At 42.2% G+C, this 22068-nt stretch overlaps 1 long non-coding RNA gene across 2 annotated transcripts in view; it reads left to right on the top strand.

The window, feature by feature from the left end:
• The window catches only part of LOC139751346 (uncharacterized), a 54944-nt gene that overhangs the window by 9795 nt on the left and 23081 nt on the right, over nt 1-22068 (top strand). Inside the window, exons 3-4 of one of the 2 annotated variants that reach the window (XR_011713328.1) lie at nt 1875-1957; nt 3020-3230. This is a non-coding gene — a long non-coding RNA (uncharacterized lncRNA). The remainder of the gene's footprint in view (nt 1-1874; nt 1958-3019; nt 3231-22068) is intronic. The other variant, XR_011713329.1, reaches the window with a different exon arrangement.

The raw sequence follows: 22068 nt of genomic DNA, 5'->3' as shown, positions 1-22068 counted from the left end.
GGAACCTCCTCCGCTTGGTGTACGTGGCCAGAATCGCTGACTGCCTCAAACCACCTCCACCACGATTCTGATGGTCTTTGGGTGAGCAGCAGGAGCTTGTCACATATGTGGCTTGCTCTGAGGCTCCCTTGATTGCAGCACGGCTGTCACCCTGACACAAATGGTCGAGGGCTGCATTTAGGATGTCCTTGCCCCACGATGGACTTGTGGGGCCAGGTCCTAAAGTGTCGAGATACATGACAGTCTCCGCCACAAAGGAAGTAATTGTTTGGGATTGGGGGACCCACGGGACGACTGGACAGATAAAACCGTGGGAGGAATGGTCATCTCACCACTGGAATCCGCACTTGCGTACATCCCTGTATGCGGGGGTTCTTCCGTTATGTTGCCCCGTGTGTTGCTTGACCTTGTGGGTGGGACACGCCTCGTAGTCGGCACCCCATCCATCACCTCGCCTTCGTCATCTTCCTGGAGGAGATTTAAGTTTGAGGTCAGTTCCTGAACCCGGGTCTTATACGACGCTTTGCGTTGGAGACCTTTGATCGCTTCGACCGTCCTAGAAGGGACAATCTCCCGCAATCGCTGGTTCAGGCCCTGTCCGGCAACTAGTGAGGGACCAGCTGCCATCCTGGCCACAGCCCTGGCGAGAAGCTCCACCTCCTCATCAGACCATCGAGCCTTGGACACAACATGCCTGGTTGCCAACTCCTGGTGGAAGGAGTTGGCATGTGCCTGCCTTTCATGGACCCTACGGCCCCGAAAGCTGGCAAAGGTCTTCCCATAATGTGGGCAAGTGGGTGAACGGTCATCGTCCATTCCCACGTGACTGTAGCTGGTACCCAACATACCAACAGAGGCTGGCACGCTATTCTCTAAGGAATGGGTTATTCGTGACAGGTACCACAAAGCAAAAACCCGTGACAAGGGTGGACGCTCCGGCTCAAGTCGCACAGCACTACCGCCTGAAGGAAGCAGAGGACTGCAGTCAGTAGATGGACACTGCCGCTGCGCTTCAGTCCTGGGGATTGCCCTTTGGTAGTTGCCCTACTGTACCAGTAAACGTAGCTGGACAACTTCCGACTCTCAGCTGTTGGTTGGACTATACTGGATATCCAATCAACGAAGCTAGGGCTTAAAGTGTGCAATCACTTGAGTTACTCGGCTTTTGGGCATTATAAAAGCAAGTGATAATCCTTTGCAACTCTAATGACTACTCCTGCATAATGTTTCTACCTAATACTCCTGCCTTAATGTTCCAACTTACTACTTCTATCTATTGCTCCTACTTTTGCCAAAAGGCTTTAGAAACAACAATAATGCCATCACATATTCATATTTCTTACTAGGTGCAAGTGGCAATGGCTTTACTTGTGTGTAATGAGAGATTGTATGTTTATAGACAGAATGCCAGCGGTCCACTTGTGGATGAAGTAGAAATAAAATACAGCTACCTTGGTAGGAGGAGTGCAGCTTCAAAATCACAAATGCTGGTTCTAAACACAGCATTCTAACTCTCCTACTATCCAGGCTAGTAGTAGTGGTAATTTACCTCCCTGGTCATTGGCTACCTACCAGCTGCTACAAGTGAACATATTTCAAAAGAAATTTTTTATTGCTTGAATCCCAATTTGAGTCAGTGATACCATGATCACTTTCGAAATGATATGCCTGTACAGAAAGTTTTCTGTCTTATACGCCTGACTCAGTCATTAGTATGTACTGTCTGTTTCAGTAAATTTTGATGTTTTCAATTTGATTGTTATAAAGTTGACATGAAGCATTTACTTCGTTGGGATATAAGAATTATAAATGGTAAGTTCATGTGAGGGAAAATATCCTCACAGGTCATAAATTTAATACATGGTATCTTTCAGATTATGAAAAGCAAGACACTTCATCATCATCTGTACACAAGATGATATGCATTGTGATTTTGCATGGCCTGCAGGATCCTCAGGTATTGCATCAGTTTGATTTTCATGTTTTGGCTAAAATAATGCTATTTGAAATATTTATGAATTTTATATTTCATTTTGTTATTTCTGATATATTTATTTATTTTGCTTTGTTGCTGTCTCCCGCGTTAGCGAGGTAGCGCAGGGAAATAGATGAAAGAATGGCCCAACCCGCCCACATACACATGTATATACACACACTTCCACACACGCAAATATACATACCTATACATCTCCATGTACGCATATATATACACACACAGGCATATACATATGTACACATGTACGTAATTCATACTGTCTGCCTTTTTTTGTTCCCATCGCCACCCCGCCACACATGGAATAACAACCCCCTCCCCCCTCATGTGTGCGAGGTAGCGCTAGGAAAAGACACCAAAGGCCCCATTCATTCACACTCGGTCTCTAGCTGTCATGTAATAATGCACCGAAACCACAGCTCCCTTTCCACATCCAGGCCCCACACACTTTCCATGGTTTACCCCAGACGCTTCACATGCCCTGGTTCAATCCATTGACAGCACGTCGACCCCGGTATACCACATCGTTCCAATTCATTCTATTCCCTGCATGCCTTTCACCCTCCTGCATGTTCAGGCCCTGATCATTCAAAATCTTTTTCACTCCATCTTTCCACTTCCAATTTGGTCTCCCACTTCTCCTCGTTCCCTCCACCTCCAACACACATATCCTCCTGGTCAATCTTTCCTCACTCCTTCTCTCCATGTGACAAACCATTTCAAAACACCCTCTTCTGCTCTCTCAACCACACTCTTTTTATTTCCACACATCTCTCTTACACATTACTTACTTGATCAAACCACCTCACACCACATATTGTCCTCAAACATCTCATTTCCAGCACATCCACCCTCCTGCGCACAACTCTATCCATAGCCCACGCCTCGCAACCATACAACATTGTTATTTCTGATATGCTTATGAATTATTATTATTGTCATTTACAATAAAACTATATTTTGACTTTCAGCTTGCATCAGGAATGCATTGATCATAATAAAGTATGATCTTTTTCTTTAACACAGCTGATGCAAGAATGCAGTGCACAAACAGTATCAAAAGACTTCTGAACAAGCTCCACAACACCATTTGGCATTTACAGCGTGAATTTTGAAATTGAGAATATTTCTGATCGTTAAATGGAAAAGTAAGATTTATTTACAATGCATCAAAATATCTAGATGATTCTACACTGCAGTTTTTCACAACTCAAATGAAGGCCTCAAAATTAACAAGGTAACAGATATGACAATGAGGTAAATGAATTTTCGCTGGCACTTCATTATAAAAGTTCCAAACCCTGTAGATTTTTTTTTTTTATCATCTTTATTTTCTCTCCTAGCTGTTAGAAGTCATAAGCTTTGGCTGGGAAAAATTCTTTTGATGATGAATGGAATTGGTCAGTTTTTAATTTACTGAAAAATTCATATGAGAAAATGAAAGTGCACAAAAGACTATGTGGTGGTGTCTTTGATGCCATGTGTATTAAGCTGACACTGATATATGATTGACACACTGATTCAATTGAGTGGCTAAAAAATCTGGGCCAACATGGCAAATCTGTTGAGCTTGCTGGAAATCCATGGTTTTCATGCTTAAATGTATTGTAAACATTAAGATACTTTTTTATGGTAGTGCTATAAGCACAGGCTCCTTAAAAGAAATGATAACTTGTGTTGAGAAACTAGTGGCCATTGTTTGAGTTATTTTTTTTTAAAGTCAGCAAACAAAACATCAGGCTTGCACCTAGAATAATTGAGAAGCATCTGTATGGATAAGAGTTTTGATATACACATAAGCCTTGCTGTTCAGATACTTAACCATACTGTAGCAGATGGGATATATGCACAACACGCTAGGTGTGCTTGATTCGTATTCTGTTTACACAGTTGCATACTAAGTAGATGGACTGTTTGATTATTGATTTATGTCAAAATTATTGCATGGCATAATTTGTTTTGTTTTTCAAATTACCTTTTGTTACCATGTGGGTCTCATTTGAGTTCCTTTAATTTCAATTTTGGTGCTGTTTGGTATGTTATTAATATCACTTGTATTTTTTTTTTTTATACTTTGTCGCTGTCTCCCGCGTTTGCGAGGTAGCGCAAGGAAACAGATGAAAGAAATGGCCCAACCCCCCCCCCCATACACATGTATATACATACACGCAAATATACATACCTACACAGCTTTCCGTGGTTTACCCCAGACGCTTCACATGCCTTGATTCAATCCACACTGACAGCACGTCAACCCCGGTATACCACATCGATCCAATTCACTCTATTCCTTGCCCTCCTTTCACCCTCCTGCATGTTCAGGCCCCGATCACACAAAATCTTTTTCACTCCATCTTTCCACCTCCAATTTGGTCTCCCTCTTCTCCTCGTTCCCTCCACCTCCGACACATATATCCTCTTGGTCAATCTTTCCTCACTCATTCTCTCCATGTGCCCAAACCACTTCAAAACACCCTCTTCTGCTCTCTCAACCACGCTCTTTTTATTTCCACACATCTCTCTTACCCTTACGTTACTCACTCGATCAAACCACCTCACACCACACATTGTCCTCAAACATCTCATTTCCAGCACATCCATCCTCCTGCGCACAACTCTATCCATAGCCCACACCTCGCAACCATACAACATTGTTGGAACCACTATTCCTTCAAACATACCCATTTTTGCTTTCCGAGATAATGTTCTCAACTTCCACACATTCTTCAAGGCCCCCAGAATTTTCGCCCCCTCCCCCACCCTATGATCCACTTCCGCTTCCATGGTTCCATCCGCTGCCAGATCCACTCCCAGATATCTAAAACACTTCATTTCCTCCAGTTTCTCTCCATTCAAACTCACCTCCCAATTGACTTGACCCTCAACCCTACTGTACCTAATAACCTTGCTCTTATTCACATTTACTCTTAACTTTCTTCTTCCACACACTTTACCAAACTCAGTCACCAGCTTCTGCAGTTTCTCACATGAATCAGCCACCAGCGCTGTATCATCAGCGAACAACAACTGACTCACTTCCCAAGCTCTCTCATCCCCAACAGACTTCATACTTGCCCCTCTTTCCAAAACTCTTGCATTTGCATTTACCTCCCTAACAACCCCATCCATAAACAAATTAAACAACCATGGAGACATCACACACCCCTGCCGCAAACCTACATTCACTGAGAACCAATCACTTTCCTCTCTTCCTACACGTACACATGCCTTACATACTCGATAAAAACTTTTCACTGCTTCTAACAACTTTCCTCCCACACCATATATTCTTAATACCTTCCACAGAGCATCTCTATCAACTCTATCATATGCCTTCTCCAGATCCATAAATGCTACATACAAATCCATTTGCTTTTTTAAGTATTTCTCACATACATTCTTCAAAGCAAACACCTGATCCACACATCCTCTACCACTTCTGAAACCACACTGCTCTTCCCCAATCTGATGCTCTGTACATGCCTTCACCCTCTCAATCAATACCCTCCCATATAATTTACCAGGAATACTCAACAAACTTATACCTCTGTAATTTGAGCACTCACTCTTATCCCCTTTGCCTTTGTACAATGGCACTATGCACGCATTCCGCCAATCCTCAGGCACCACACCATGAGTCATACATACATTAAAAAACCTTACCAACCAGTCAACAATACAGTCACCCCCTTTTTTAATAAATTCCACTGCAATACCATCCAAACCTGCTGCCTTGCCGGCTTTCATCTTCCGCAAAGCTTTCACTACCTCTTCTCTGTTTACCAAATCATTTTCCCTAACCCTCTCACTTTGCACACCACCTCGACCAAAACACCCTATATCTGCCACTCTATCATCAAACACATTCAACAAACCTTCAAAATACTCACTCCATCTCCTTCTCACATCACCACTACTTGTTATCACCTCCCCATTTGCGCCCTTCACTGAAGTTCCCATTTGCTCCCTTGTCTTACGCACTTTATTTACCTCCTTCCAGAACATCTTTTTATTCTCCCTAAAATTTAATGATACTCTCTCACCCCAACTCTCATTTGCCCTTTTTTTCACCTCTTGCACCTTTCTCTTGACCTCCTGTCTCTTTCTTTTATACATCTCCCACTCAATTGCATTTTTTCCCTCCAAAAATCGTCCAAATGCCTCTCTCTTCTCTTTCACTAATACTCTTACTTCTTCATCCCACCACTCACTACCCTTTCTAATCAACCCACCTCCCACTCTTCTCATGCCACAAGCATCTTTTGCGCAATCCATCACTGATTCCCTAAATACATCCCATTCCTCCCCCACTCCCCTTACTTCCATTGTTCTCACCTTTTTCCATTCTGTACTCAGTCTCTCCTGGTACTTCCTCACACAGGTCTCCTTCCCAAGCTCACTTACTCTCACCACCCTCTTCACCCCAACATTCACTCTTCTTTTCTGAAAACCCATACAAATCTTCACCTTAGCCTCCACAAGATAATGATCAGACATCCCTCCAGTTGCACCTCTCAGCACATTAACATCCAAAAGTCTCTCTTTCGCACGTCTGTCAATTAACACGTAATCCAGTAACGCTCTCTGGCCATCTCTCCTACTTACATAAGTATACTTATGTATATCTCGCTTTTTAAACCAGGTATTCCCAATCATCAGTCCTTTTTCAGCACATAAATCTACAAGCTCCTCACCATTTCCATTTACAAAACTGAACACCCCATGTATACCAATTATTCCCTCAACTGCCACATTACTCACCTTTGCATTCAAATCACCCATCACTATAACCCGGTCTCGTGCATCAAAACCACTAACACACTCATTCAGCTGCTCCCAAAACACTTGCCTCTCATGATCTTTCTTCTCATGCCCAGGTGCATATGCACCAATAATCACCCACCTCTCTCCATCAACTTTCAGTTTTACCCATATTAATCGAGAATTTACTTTCTTACATTCTATCACATACTCCCACAACTCCTGTTTCAGGAGTATTGCTACTCCTTCCCTTGCTCTTGTCCTCTCACTAACCCCTGACTTTACTCCCCAGACATTCCCAAACCACTCTTCCCCTTTACCCTTGAGCTTTGTTTCACTCAGAGCCAAAACATCCAGGTTCCTTTCCTCAAACATACTACCTATCTCTCCTTTTTTCACATCTTGGTTACATCCACACACATTTAGGCACCCCACTCTGAGCCTTCGAGGAGGATGAGCACTCCCCGCGTGACTCCTTCTTCTGTTTCCCATCACTTGTATTTAGATATTATTTTATTTATTTTTTTTATCTATTTGTTAGACAATATAAGTGTAATCTTTTGTTTTTCATTCCTGATCACCATTTCATGCATTAGCGAGGGAGTGCAAAAAACAAAGAAAGACAACATCCATTCACATCCATTCTTTAGCTCTTCTGTGTAATGAGCTGAAGCCACTGCTACCTACTTACAACCAGGGCTCACAGAACTCTTCATGGATTACCCAGGACACATCACATGCTCTGGTTCAATCCATCGACAACACATTGACCCCAGTATATGTCATTCCAGTTCTCTCTATCCCATGCACTTACTAGTGCAAGTCTTCATCATTCTAAAGATTTATGTGGAGTATTTAGTATGGATTCTTGGCAGAATTATTGCATGGTAGACTTTGTTTTGTTTTTCAAATTTCCTTTTATTACCATATGGGTCTTATTTGAGTTAGTTTGATAATAGTTTTGGCACTGTTTTTTCTTATTAACATGAGTTGTATTTAGATATTCTATATATTTATCTATCCATTAGATGGTATAAGCTGAATTTTTTTTTCATACTTGATTGCCATTTCTTGCATTAGTGAGGTAACACCAGGAATGGACAAAGAAAGGCCACATCTGCTCACATCCATTCTCCAGCTGTCATGTGTAATGCACTGAAACCACAGCTCCCACCCAAAACCAGGCCCCACAGAAGTTTCCATGGTTTACTCTGAATGCTTGACATGCTCTGGTTCAGTCCATTGACAGCATGTTGACCCCAGTATACGACATTGTTCCAATTCACTCTGTCATATGTGTTTCTTTTACCCTTCATGTTCAGGCTCCGATCGCTCAAAATCTTTTTCACTCCATCCTTCCATCTCCCATTTGGTTTCCCCATTCTCATTGCCTTCTTCACTTCTGACTCATATCCTCTTTGGTAACCTTTCCTTTCTCAGTCTCTCTATATGTCCAAACTTAATCTATGTTTACTTTATTTTGTGCAGCAGTGTGTGCTTTCTTCTGTTAATTATGTATGTTCTTTCATATTTTCTATGATTTCCATTTTTTAGTTTTTTTTTTTTTTTTTTAACTATTCGCCATTTCCCGCGTTAGCGAGGTAGCATTAAGAACAGAGGACTGGGCCTTTGAGGGAATACCCTCACCTGGCCCAATTCTCTGTTCCTTCTTTTGGAAAATTAAAAAAAAACGAGAGGGGAGGATTTCCAGCCCCCCGCTCCCTCCCCTTATAGTCGCCTTCTACGACACGCAGGGAATACGTGGGAAGTATTCTTAATCCCCTATCCCCAGGGATATATATATATATATATATATATATATATATATATATATATATATATATATATATATATATATATACACACATATATATACATATATATATATATATAATATATATATATATATATATCAACTCTATCACACGCCCTCTCCAGATCCACAAACGCTACACACAAATCCACCCGCACCTCCAAGCACCTCTCACATACATTCCTCAAAGCAAACACCCGATCCACACACCCCCCACCACCCCCGAAACCACACCGCTCCCCCCCAATCCGACGCTCCGCACATGCCCCCACCCTCCCAACCAACACCCTCCCATTGCATGTATATACAGTGCTACATGTTGCTAAAGGTAAATGTTTAGAGAATATTGAATGACCCAGCACATTACTACAGTATGGCTGAATATGTTTGCATGAAAACAGAACTCTGCTTGCAAGTCTTGTTTTGAAAATATTATGGTAATTCGTGATAATGATTGTTTGCATCCATCTATAGTTTATTGTGAAATTCTTGAAAGCATATAATTGACTGCATGATACTTCCAATTTTTATTTTAAGCAGATGTTCGACAGCATATGTGTTTGCATGTAGGTAGTAGTTGGCAGGCAGTCAATGACCAGGAAGGTATATTACCAGTACCGCCTGCCTTGGTATTGGAAGGGTTAGTGACAGCTGTGTACTGAGCCAGGATTTCACTGTGGTTGTCAAGTTGCACTCTGACCCAGGTAGCTGTCTTTTGTTTCTACCTTATCCACACTTGGACTGCTGGTATTCTGTCCACAAACTTGAACCACGAAAAAATTGCTATTTAACAAAATGTCAATCTATATTTATGTTTACATTGCCTAAATAAACAGTGACATTTATACCTCACAATTGGATATAGGTGGTAGGTAGCAGTTGGTAGGAAGCCAACAAAGGAGGTATACTGCTGGTTCTGCCAGCTTGGATAACTCGGCTCATTCTACATAACTCAAGATTATCCTGCAGTGAGTGCAATGTGCTGTCTGCTATCCCTGTCTTTTGCAAATTGGTAGTAGCTGTAGATAGAAGTATTAGGTAGAAATATTAGATAGAAGTAGCAGGTAGGAACATTAGACAGGAACAATATGTTGGAACAATTGGCCGGAGCATTAGGTAGACATATTAGATGGAAGGAGACAGTATGAACACTAGGTAGGAGCCTCTGAAAATGCTATGCTGGAGTTGACCTCTGCCAGTGGGCTGCTTAGGATGAGGCACGAAAGGCTAGGCAGCAGCACTTGAGTTCACCAGTTTTAGAGAGACTCTTGCTGTGGCTGCCCTTGAGGGAGTTCCTACAGGCAACAGGCATTAGAGATATTGACAAAATAGGACATAGAGACTTTTATTTAATACTGACATTATGGCAAGTTTGAATATTTAAGAACCTCCTAGAATTATCCCCATTTTCTTTTAGTTCTTATTGCACCTTCACAGATGGGAACTTCAGTGAAGGGCGCAAATGGGGAGGTGATAACAAGTAGTGGTGATGTGAGAAGGAGATGGAGTGAGTATTTTGAAGGTTTGTTGAATGTGTTTGATGATAGAGTGGCAGATATAGGGTGTTTTGGTCGAGGTGGTGTGCAAAGTGAGAGGGTTAAGGAAAATGATTTGGTAAACAGGGAAGAGGTAGTAAAAGCTTTGCGGAAGATGAAAGCCGGCAAGGCAGCAGGTTTGGATGGTATTGCAGTGGAATTTATTAAAAAAGGGGGTGACTGTATTATTGACTGGTTGGTAAGGTTATTTAATGTATGTATGACTCATGGTGAGGTGCCTGAGGATTGGCGGAATGCATGCATAGTGCCATTGTACATAGGCAAAGGGGATAAGAGTGAGTGCTCAAATTACAGAGGTATAAGTTTGTTCCAACAATGTTGTATGGTTGCGAGGCGTGGGCTATGGATAGAGTTGTGCGCAGGAGGATGGATGTGCTGGAAATGAGATGTTTGAGGACAATGTGTGGTGTGAGGTGGTTTGATCGAGTAAGTAACGTAAGGGTAAGAGAGATGTGTGGAAATAAAAAGAGCGTGGTTGAGAGAGCAGAAGAGGGTGTTTTGAAATGGTTTGGGCACATGGAGAGAATGAGTGAGGAAAGATTGACCAAGAGGATATATGTGTCGGAGGTGGAGGGAACGAGGAGAAGAGGGAGACCAAATTGGAGGGGGAAAGATGGAGTGAAAAAGATTTTGTGTGATCGGGGCCTGAACATGCAGGAGGGTGAAAGGAGGGCAAGGAATAGAGTGAATTGGAGCGATGTGGTATACAGGGTTTGACGTGCTGTCAGTGGATTGAATCAAGGCATGTGAAGCGTCTGGGGTAAACCATGGAAAGCTGTGTAGGTATGTATATTTGCGTGTGTGGACGTGTGTATGTACATGTGTATGGGGGGGGGGGGGGTTGGGCCATTTCTTTCGTCTGTTTCCTTGCGCTACCTCGCAAACGCGGGAGACAGCGACAAAGTATAAAAAAAAAAAAAAAAAAAAAAAAAAAAAAAGTTTGTTGAGTATTCCTGGTAAATTATATGGGAGGGTATTGATTGAGAGGGTGAAGGCATGTACAGAGCATCAGATTGGGGAAGAGCAGTGTGGTTTCAGAAGTGGTAGAGGATGTGTGGATCAGGTGTTTGCTTTGAAGAATGTATGTGAGAAATACTTAGAAAAGCAAATGGATTTGTATGTAGCATTTATGGATCTGGAGAAGGCATATGATAGAGTTGATAGAGATGCTCTGTGGAAGGTATTAAGAATATATGGTGTTGGAGGCAAGTTGTTAGAAGCAGTGAAAAGGTTTTATCAAGGATGTAAGGCATGTGTACGTGTAGGAAGAGAGGAAAGTGATTGGTTCTCAGTGAATGTAGGTTTGCGGCAGGGGTGTGTGATGTCTCCATGGTTGTTTAATTTGTTTATGGATGGGGTTGTTAGGGAGGTGAAAGCAAGAGTTTTGGAAAGAGGGGCAAGTATGAAGTCTGTTGGGGATGAGAGAGCTTGGGAAGTGAGTCAGTTGTTGTTCGCTGATGATACAGTGCTGGTGGCTGATTCATGTGAGAAACTGCAGAAGCTGGTGACTGAGTTTGGTAAAGTGTGTGAAAGAAGAAAGAGTAAATGTGAATAAGAGCAAGGTTATTAGGTACAGTAGGGTCAATTGGGAGGTAAGTTTGAATGGAGAAAAACTGGAGGAAGTAAAGTGTTTTAGATATCTGGAAGTGGATCTGGCAGTGGATGGAACCATGGAAGAGGAAGTGGATCATAGGGTGGGGGAGGGGGCTAAAATCCTGGGAGCCTTGAAGAATGTGTGGAAGTCGAGAACATTATCTCGGAAAGCAAAAATGGGTATGTTTGAAGGAATAGTGGTTCCAACAATGTTGTATGGTTGTGAGCTGTGGGCTATGGATAGAGTTGTGCGCAGGAGGATGGATGTGCTGGAAATGAGATGTTTGAGGACAATGTGTGGTGTGAGGTGGTTTGGTCGAGTAAGGAACGTAAGGGTAAGAGAGATGTGTGGAAATAAAAAGAGCGTGGTTGAGAGAGCAGAAGAGGGTGTTTTGAAATGGTTTGGGCACATGGAGAGAATGAGTGAGGAAAGATTGACCAAGAGGATATATGTTTCAGAGGTGGAGGGAATGAGGAGAAGTGGGAGACCAAATTGGAGGTGGAAAGATGGAGTGAAAAAGATTTTGTGTGATTGGGGCCTGAACATGCAGGAGGGTGAAAGGAGGGCAAGGAATAGAGTGAATTGGATCGATGTGGTATACCGGGGTTGACGTGCTGTCAGTGGATTGAATCAGGGCATGTGAAGCGTCTGGGGTAAACCATGGAAAGCTGTGTAGGTATGTATATTTGCGTGTGTGGACGTATGTATATACATGTGTATGAGGGTGGGTTGGGCCATTTCTTTCGTCTGTTTCCTTGCGCTACCTCGCAAACGCGGGAGACAGCGACAAAGCAAAAATATATATATATATATATATATATATATATATATATATATATATATATATATATATATACATCATAGGGTGGGGGAGGGGGTGAAAATCCTGGGAGCCTTGAAGAATGTGTGGAAGTCAAGAACATTATCTCGGAAAGCAAAAATGGGTATGTTTGAAAGAATAGTGGTTCCAACAATTTTGTATGGTTGCGAGGCGTGGGCTATGGATAGAGTTGTGCGCAGGAGGGTGGATGTGCTGGAAATGAGATGTTTGAGGACAATATGTGGTGTGAGGTGGTTTGATCGAGTAAGTAATGTAAGGGTAAGAGAGATGTGTGGAAATAAAAAGAGTGTGGTTGAGAGAGCAGAAGAGGGTGTTTTGAAATGGTTTGGTCACATGGAGAGAATGAGTGAGGAAAGATTGACCAAGAGGATATATGTGTCAGAGGTGGAGGGAATGAGGAGAAGTGGGTGACCAAATTAGAGGTGGAAAGATGGAGTGAAAAAGATTTTGAGTGATCGGGGCCTGAACATGCAGGAGGGTGAAAGGCGTGCAAGGAATAGAGTGAATTGGAACGATGTGGTATACCGGGGTCGACGTGCTGTCAATGGATTGAACCAGGGCATGTGAAATGTCTGGGGTAAACCATGGAAAGTTGTGTGGGGCCTGGATGTGGAAAGGGAGCTGTGGTTTTGGTGCATTATTACATGACAGCTAGAGAATGAGTGTGAACGAATGGGGCCTTTGTTGTCTTTTCCTAGCACTACCTCGCACACATGAGGGGGGGAGGGGGTTGTTATTCCATGTGTGGCGAGGTGGCGATGGGAACAAATAAAGGCAGACAGTATGAATTATGTACATGTGTATATATGTATATGTCTGTGTGTGTATTTATATGTATACATTGAGATGTATAGGTATGGATATTTGTGTGTGTGGACGTGTATGTATATACATGTGCATGTGGGTGGGTTAGGCCACTCTTTCGTCTGTTTCCTTGCGCTACCTCGCTAACGCGGGAGACCGACAAAGCAAAATAATTTTTTTTTTTGTCTCCCTCTTCTCCTCGTTCCCTCCACCTCTGACACATATATCCTCTTGGTCAATCTTTCCTCACTCATTCTCTCCATGTGCCCAAACCATTTCAAAACACCCTCTTCTGCTCTCTCAACCACGCTCTTTTTATTTCCACACATCTCTCTTACCCTTACGTTACTTACTCGATCAAACCACCTCACACCACACATTGTCCTCAAACATCTCATTTCCAGCGCATCCATCCTCCTACGCACAACTCTATCCATAGCCTACGCCTCGCAACCATACAACATTGTTGGAACCACTATTCCTTCAAACATACCCATTTTCGCTTTCCGAGATAATGTTCTCGACTTCCACACATTCTTTAAGGCTCCCAGGATTTTCGCCCCCTCCCCCACCCTATGATCCACTTCCGCTTCCATGGTTCCATCCGCTGCCAGATCCACTCCCAGATATCTAAAACACTTTACTTCCTCCAGTTTTTCTCCATTCAAACTTACCTCCCAATTGACTTGACCCTCAACCCTACTGTACCTAATAACCTTGCTCTTATTCACATTTACTCTTAACTTTCTTCTTTCACATACTTTACCAAACTCAGTCACCAGCTTCTGCAGTTTCTCACATGAATCAGCCACCAGCGCTGTATCATCAGCGAACAACAACTGACTCACTTCCCAAGCTCTCTCATCCCCAACAGACTTCATACTTGCCCCTCTTTCCAAAACTCTTGCATTTACCTCCCTAACAACCCCATCCATAAACAAATTAAACAACCATGGAGACATCACACACCCCTGCCGCAAACCTACATTCACTGAGAACCAATCACTTTCCTCTCTTCTACACGTACACATGCCTTACATCCTCGATAAAAACTTTTCACTGCTTCTAACAACTTGCCTCCCACACCATATATTCTTAATACCTTCCACAGAGCATCTCTATCGACTCTATCATATGCCTTCTCCAGATCCATAAATGCTACATACAAATCCATTTGCTTTTCTAAGTATTTCTCACATACATTCTTCAAAGCAAACACCTGATCCACACATCCTCTACCACTTCTGAAACCACACTGCTCTTCCCCATTCTGATGCTCTGTACATGCCTTCACCCTCTCAATCAATACCCTCCCATATAATTTACCAGGAATACTCAACAAACTTATACCTCTGTAATTTGAGCACTCACTTTTATCCCCTTCGCCTTTGTACAATGGCACTATGCACGCATTGTGCCAATCCCCAGGCACCTCACCATGAGTCATACATACATGAAATAACCTTACCAACCAGTCAGTAATACAGTCACCCCCTTTTTTAATAATTTCCACTGCAATACCATCCATATATATATATATATATATATATATATATATATATATATATATATATATATATATATATATATATATATATTCTTTCTTTTTCTTTCATACTATTTGCCATTTCCGCGTTAGCAAGGTAGCGTTAAGAACAGAGGACTGGGCCTCTGAGGGAATATCCTCACCTGGCCTTGTTCTCTGTTCCTTCTTTTGGAAAATCAAAAAAAAAAAAAAAAAAACGAGAGGGGAGGATTTCCAGCCCCCCGCTCCCTCCCCTTTTAGTTGCCTTCTACGACACGCAGGGAATACGTGGGAAGTATTCTTTCTCCCCTATCCCCAGGGATATATATATATATATATATGTATATATATATATATATATATATATATATATATATATATATATATATATATATATATATATATATTTTATTTTATTTTGCTCTGTCGCTGTCTCCCATGTTAGCGAGGCAGCGCAAGGAAACAGACGAAAGAATGGCCCAACCTGCCCACATACACATGTATATACATACATGTCCACACACGCACAATATACATACCTATACATCTCAATGTACACATATATATACACACACAGACATAAACATATATACACCATGTACATAATTCATACCTTAAAACTGCCTTTATTTGTACCCATCGCCACCTCACCACACAGACATAACAACCCCCTCCCCCTGCCAATGTGTGCCCAAAGGTAGCGCTAGGAACATAACACAAAGGCCCCATTCCGTTCACACTCAGTCCTTAGCTGTCATGTAATAATGCCCAAACCCACAGCTACCCTTTCCACATCCAGGCCCCACCACACTTTGCATGGTATTACCCCAACGCTCACATGCCCTGGTTTTCAATCCATGACAGTCAACGTCGACCCCGGTATTACCACACAATCGTTCCAAATTTCCACTCTATTCCTTGCCATGCCTTTTCCACCTCCTGCATGTCAGCACCCTGAACACTCAAAATCCTTTTTCACTCCATCTTTTCCCACCTCCAATTTTTGGTCTCCCCCACTTCTCCCATCGCCTCGTTCCCTCCACCTCACACATATATCCTCTTGGTCAATCTTTCCCCACTCCTTCTCCCCCATGTGACCTAAACACATTTTTTCAAAACACCCTCTTCTTGGTCCCCTCTCAAACTACACTCTTTTTTATTCCCACATCTCCTCAAGACCCTTACATTACTTACTCGATCAAACCACCTCACACCACAATTGTCCCTCAAACCATCCTCATTTCCACACATCCACCCGCCTGCGCCACCAACCCACTATCCATAGCCCAACACCGCCATCGCAACCATACAACATTTGTTGGTACCCACCCCTTCCCCTTCAAACCTACCCATTTTTTTGCTTACCGAGATAAATGGTTTCTCCGACTTTTCCAAACATTCTTCAAGCTTCCCCAAATTTTTTGCCCCCTCCCCCACCCTATGATTCACTTCCGCTTCCATGGTTCCATCACTGCCGATCCACTCCCAGAATATCTAAAACACCTACTTTCTCACTTTTTCACCTTCAAACTTACCCCCCCAAATACTTGAAACACCTCAACCCTAACTGTACCTAATAACCTTTGCCCTCCTTATTCACATTTACAACTCTTAATCTTTCTTCTTTTGCCACCACACTTTTTCCAAACTCAGTCCCACCAGCTTTTTGCATTTTTCTTAAATGAATTCACCACCATCCTGTAGCATCAGCGAACAACAACAGCTCACTTTCCCAAGCTCTCACATCCCCAACAGACTGCATACTTGGCCCTCTTTCCAAAACTCTTGCATTTCCACCATGGCTCGTACCACACCCCCCGATCCAACCACCCATAACCACCCATAACCCTTCACCTTATTACCCCAACCTCACCCCACCTTACCCCCTACTGACCACCCGCATTTACCGATTACCTATTACCCCAACCTTACCTACCCTATGCTAACCCACCCTACCACCTTCTAACCCTGCACAACCTACCACCCCACTACCAACCTCGTCCCTAAACAACCCCCATCCATAAACATAATTTAAACAACCATGGAGAACTCACACACCCCCCCTGCCCCCAAACCACATTTCGCTGAAGCCAAATCACTTTCCTCTCTTCCCCTTACACACAAACATGCCTTAAACATCCTCCGATAAAAACATTTCAACTGCTTCCTAACAACTTGCCTTCCCCACAACCATATATCTTAATACCTTCCACATAGCATCTCTATTCAACTCTATCATATGCCTTCTCCCAAACCATAAAAATGCTCAATTAACAAATCCATTATGCTTTTCTAAGTAATTTCTCACAAACATTCTTCAAAAACAAACACCTGATTCCTCACATCCTCCTAATACACTTTCTGAAACCACAACTGCTCTTCCCCAATCTGATGCCCCTTTTGTAAAATGCCCTTTACCCCCTTTAAACAATAACCCCCCCCATAAATTTTAACCCGAAAAACTCCCCAAAAAACTTATAAACCCCCTGTAATTTTTCACTCCCTTATCCCCTTTGCCTTTGTAAAAAATGGCAAAATTCACGCATTTCCGCCAAACCTCAGGCACCCCACCATGATCTACATACATTAAAAAACCTTAAAACCCAACCCCTCCCAAAATCAGTCCCCCCCCCTTTTTTTTTAAAAAATTTCCCCTGGGAAAAAACCCCCAAACCTGCGCCCCTTTCCGGCCCTTAAATTTCATCCTTCCTCTTCTCTGGGTTTCCAAAACAAATTTCCCCAAACCCTCTCCTTTTTGGGACACCACCTCGACCAAAACAAAAAACCCCATTCCCCGCCACTCTATCAACAAACACATTGATTTTGTTTTCTTTTTCATGCCCGGGTGCAAAATGCCCCCAATTTAATCCCCCCCAACCTCTCTCCTTTCAACTTTCATTTTTTACCCAAAATTAATCGAGAATTTATTTTTCTTTCTTCTTTCACATACCCCCACAACTCCTGTTTCAGGAGATGCTACCCCTTCCCTTGCCCCTTGTCCTCTCACAAACCCCCGGGACTTTACCCCCCGGGAACTTTCCCCAAAACCACTCTTCCCCTTTCCCCTTGAGTTTTTTGTTTCACTCGACCCCAAAAAATCCAGGTTCCTTTTCCCCTAAAAACTTACTCCTATCTCCCTTTTTTAAATTCTTGGTTACATCCACACAATTTAGGAACCCCACCCCTAAAGCCTTCGGGGAAAGGAGGGCCTCCCCCCCGTAAATCCTTCTTTTTTTTCCCCTTTCACTTGAAATTTTAGATATTATTTTATTTTTTTTTTTTACCCTATTTGTTAGAAATATAAGTGTAATCTTTTTTTTTTTTTTTCCCTGATCACCATTTCAGGGCATTAGCGGGGGGGTGCAAAAAACAAAAAAAGCAACACCCATTCACATCCATTCTTTTGCTTTCTGTGAAATTGAGCTGAACCCCAACTGCTACCTATTAAAAAACCGGGGCTCACAAAACTCTTTTTGGATTCCCCAGGCCCACATCCCCTGTTTGGTTAAACCCTTCGAAAACATTAAACCCCAGTATATGTCATTCCAGTTCTCTTTTCCCCATGCATTTTACTAGTGAAAATTTAATCATTTTTAAAGTTTTATGGGGAGTTTTTAGTATGGTTTTTGGGCAGAATTTTTGCAGGGTTTTGCTTTTTTTTTTTGTTTTTCAAATTTCCTTTTTTTACCATATGGGTCTTATTTGAGTTAGTTTGATAAATATTTTTTTGGCACTTTTTTTTTTATTAACATTTTGGGTTTTTTATTTTGATATTCCCATTAAATTTTTTATCCATTAGATTTGGTTTTTTAAGCTGAATTTTTTTTTCCCTACTTGATTGCCATTTCCCCTTTTTCTATTTTAGTGGGGGTAAAACCCGGGATGGACAAAAAAAGGCCAAACCCACATTTTGCCCCCTCCCAATCCCTTCTCCGCTTTTCATGTGTAATGCACTGAAACCCAGCTCCCAAACCCCCAAAACCCGGCCCCCCCAGAAGTTTCCCAAAGGTTTACTCTGAATGTTGGGCATGGTTTGGTTCGTCCAATTGGGCGCATGTTGACCCCCGTATACGACATTGTTCCAAATTTACTCTGTCCCTTTTTGGGGTTTTTTTTTTCCCTTTTTGTTTTAGGCTCCCCCCATCGTCAAATTCTTTTTCCCCTCCATCCCTTATTTTCCCATTTGGTTCCCCATTTTCATTGCCTTCTTCACTTCTGAATCATATCCCCTTTTGGGAAACCCTTTTCCCCTTTTTTTAGGGCTTCTAAAATGTCCCCAAAAATTAAACTATGTTTACTTTATTTTTTTGCAGCCGGGGGGTGCTTTCTTCTGTTAATTTTGTATTTTTTCTTCTAAATTTTTTTAAAGATTTCCATTTTTTTTGTTTTTTTTTTTTTTTTTAAAATTATTTTGCCTTTTTCCCCCTTTTTTTGCGAAAGGTTGCCCTTAAAACAGAGGCCCGGGCCCTTTGAGGGAAAAACCCTCACCCCGGCCCCAAATTTTCTGTTCCTTCTTTTGGAAAATTAAAAAAAAAAGTTGAGGGGGGTATTTCCCGCCCCCCGCTCCCTTTCCCCCCCTTTTAGTCGCCTTCTACGGCCCGCAGGGAAAAGTGGGAAGTATTTTTAATCCCCTTTCCCCCCAAAGGGAAAATATTATATATATATATTATTATATAAAATTATATATATATATATATATTTTATATTACAAATTTTTAAAAAAATTTTTTATTATATATATATAATTTTTAATATATTTATATTTATATTTTTATATCAACTCTATCACACCCCTCTCCAGATCCAAAAACGCTACACACAAATCCCCCCGCACCTCCAAGCACCTCTCACAAAAACATTCCCCCAAACCCAAAACCCGATCCACACACCCCCCACCACCCCAAAACCACACCGCTCCCCCCCAACCGACGTTTCCGCACTTTGCCCCCACCCCCCCAAACCCCAAACCACCCCCCCTTTTGTTTGTATTAAGTGTCCATTTTTTGCAAAAAGGTAATTGTTTAGAAAATTATTGAATAAAAACACCAGCCCCCATTACTACAGTATGGGGGAATATTTTTTGCATAAAAACAGAACTTGTTGCAAGTCTTTTTTAAAATTATTATGGAAAATTTCGTGAAAAGGGATTGTTTGCTCCATCTTTAGTTTATTGTGAAATTTTTGAAAGCTAAAATTTGATGCTTGTTTTTTCCCAAATTTTTTTTTTTAAGCGATGTTCGAAAGATTTGTGTTTGCATTTTAGGTGGGGGTTTGGGGCAGGCAGTAAATTTGACCGGGAAAAGGTTTATTACCTTTTTCCCGCCTTGCCTTGGTTTTGGAAAGGGTTAGGGGACAGTTTGTGTACTTGGAGCGGGGTTTTCACTGGGGGGTTGTAAAGGGTTGCACCCCTGACCCAGGTAGCTGTCTTTTTTTTTCTCCCTTATCCACACGGGGACGGGTGGTACTTCTGTCCACAAACTTGAACCAAAAAAAAATTGCAAAATTTAAACCCAAAATGTCAACCCTTTTTTTGTTTACATTGCCTAAATAAACAGGACATTTTTTAACCTCACAATTGGATTTAGGTGGTGGGTTTAGCAGTTGGTAGGAAAGCCAAAAAAGGGGGGATATTGCGGTTCTGCCAGTTGGATAACCCCGGTCATTCTTCAAAAACTCAAGTTTTCCCTGCAGTGAGTGCAATGTGCTGTCTGCTATCCCTGTTTTTGAAAAATTGGGTTTATTTGCTGTAGATAGAAGTATTGGTTTAGAAAAAAAATTAGTTTGAAGTAGCGGTGGGAAACATTAAAACGGGAAAACAATATGTTGGAACAATTGGCCGGGGGGCTTTTTAGTAGACATTTTAGATGGAAGAGACGTTGAAAACTGGGTTAGGGCCCCCCTAAAAATTTTGCAAATGCTGGGGTTGCCCTCTCCCGTGGGTTTGCTTAGGATGAGGCAAAAAAAAGGGGCTAGGCAGCGACTTGAGTTCACCTTTTTTTAGGGGGGGGACTTTGCTTTTGGCTCCCCTTGGGGGGATTTCCTTTAAGGCAAAAAGGCCTTAGGTTATTGACCAAAATAGGACAAGAGATTTTTTTAAATTTAATACTGACTTTGGGGCAAGTTTGAATATTTTAAGAACCCCCTTTGAATTATCCCCATTTTTTTTTTATTTTCTTATTGCCCTTACAGTTTGGGAATTTTCAGTGAAGGGGCAAATGGGGGGGGGGGATAAAATTTTGGGTGATGTGGGAAGGAGAGGGGAGTGGGTTTTTTAAGGGGGTTTTGTTTAATGTGTTTGTTATAGATTTGGCGATATGGGGTTTTTTGGGTCGAGGGTGGTTTTCCCAAAGTGAGGGGGTTTAAAGGGGAAAATAAATTTGTAAACGGGGAAAAGGGGAGTAAAAGCTTTGCGGAAGATGAAAGCGGCAAGGCAGCAGGTTTGGATGGTATTGCAGTGGAAATTTATTAAAAAAGGGGGGGGGACTGTATTTTGCCCGGTTGGTAAGGTTATTTAATGTATGTATTTGGGGCCCCAAAGGTGGGTTTATTTTAGGGATTGGCGGAATGCATGCATGGCCCTTGTACCCTAGGGCAAAAAGGGGGTAAGAGTGAGTCTCAAATTACAGAGGGGATAAGTTTTTTTCCCAAAAATTTGTAATTGGTTGCGAGGCGTGGGTAAGGTTTGAGTTTTTGGGCGGGGGGGATGGATGTGCTGGAAAAGGATTTTGGGACAATGTGTGGTGTGAGGTGGGTTTTATGAGGGAAGAAGTAAGGGTAAGGAGATGTGTGGAAATAAAAAGGCGTGGGTTTAAGAGGCAAAAAGAGGGGGTGTTTTGAAAAAGGTTTGGGACATGGAAGGGAAATTTTTAAGGGGAGGGAAAAATTGACCCCAAAAGGATATATGGGGTCGGAGGTGGGGGGGAAGAGGGAAGAGGGAGACCAAATTGGGGGGGGAAAAAGTTTTGGAGTGAAAAAAAATTTTGTTTTGGGTCGGGGCCTGAAAATGGGAGGGGGGGTGAAAGGAGGGTGGAAAAAAGAGTGAATTGGAGCGAGTGGGGATTTCAGGGGGTTTACGGTTTCTGTCAGTGGAATTGAAACAAGGCCTTGGGGAAGCGTTTTGGGGTAAAAACCCTGGAAAGCGTGTTTGGGGATGTATTTTTTCGTTGGTGGGGCGTGTGTAT

Source organism: Panulirus ornatus, chromosome 11, assembly GCF_036320965.1.
Source record: "Panulirus ornatus isolate Po-2019 chromosome 11, ASM3632096v1, whole genome shotgun sequence".
NCBI lineage: Eukaryota > Metazoa > Arthropoda > Malacostraca > Decapoda > Palinuridae > Panulirus > Panulirus ornatus.
This window is presented reverse-complemented; position numbering and strand designations above follow the sequence as displayed.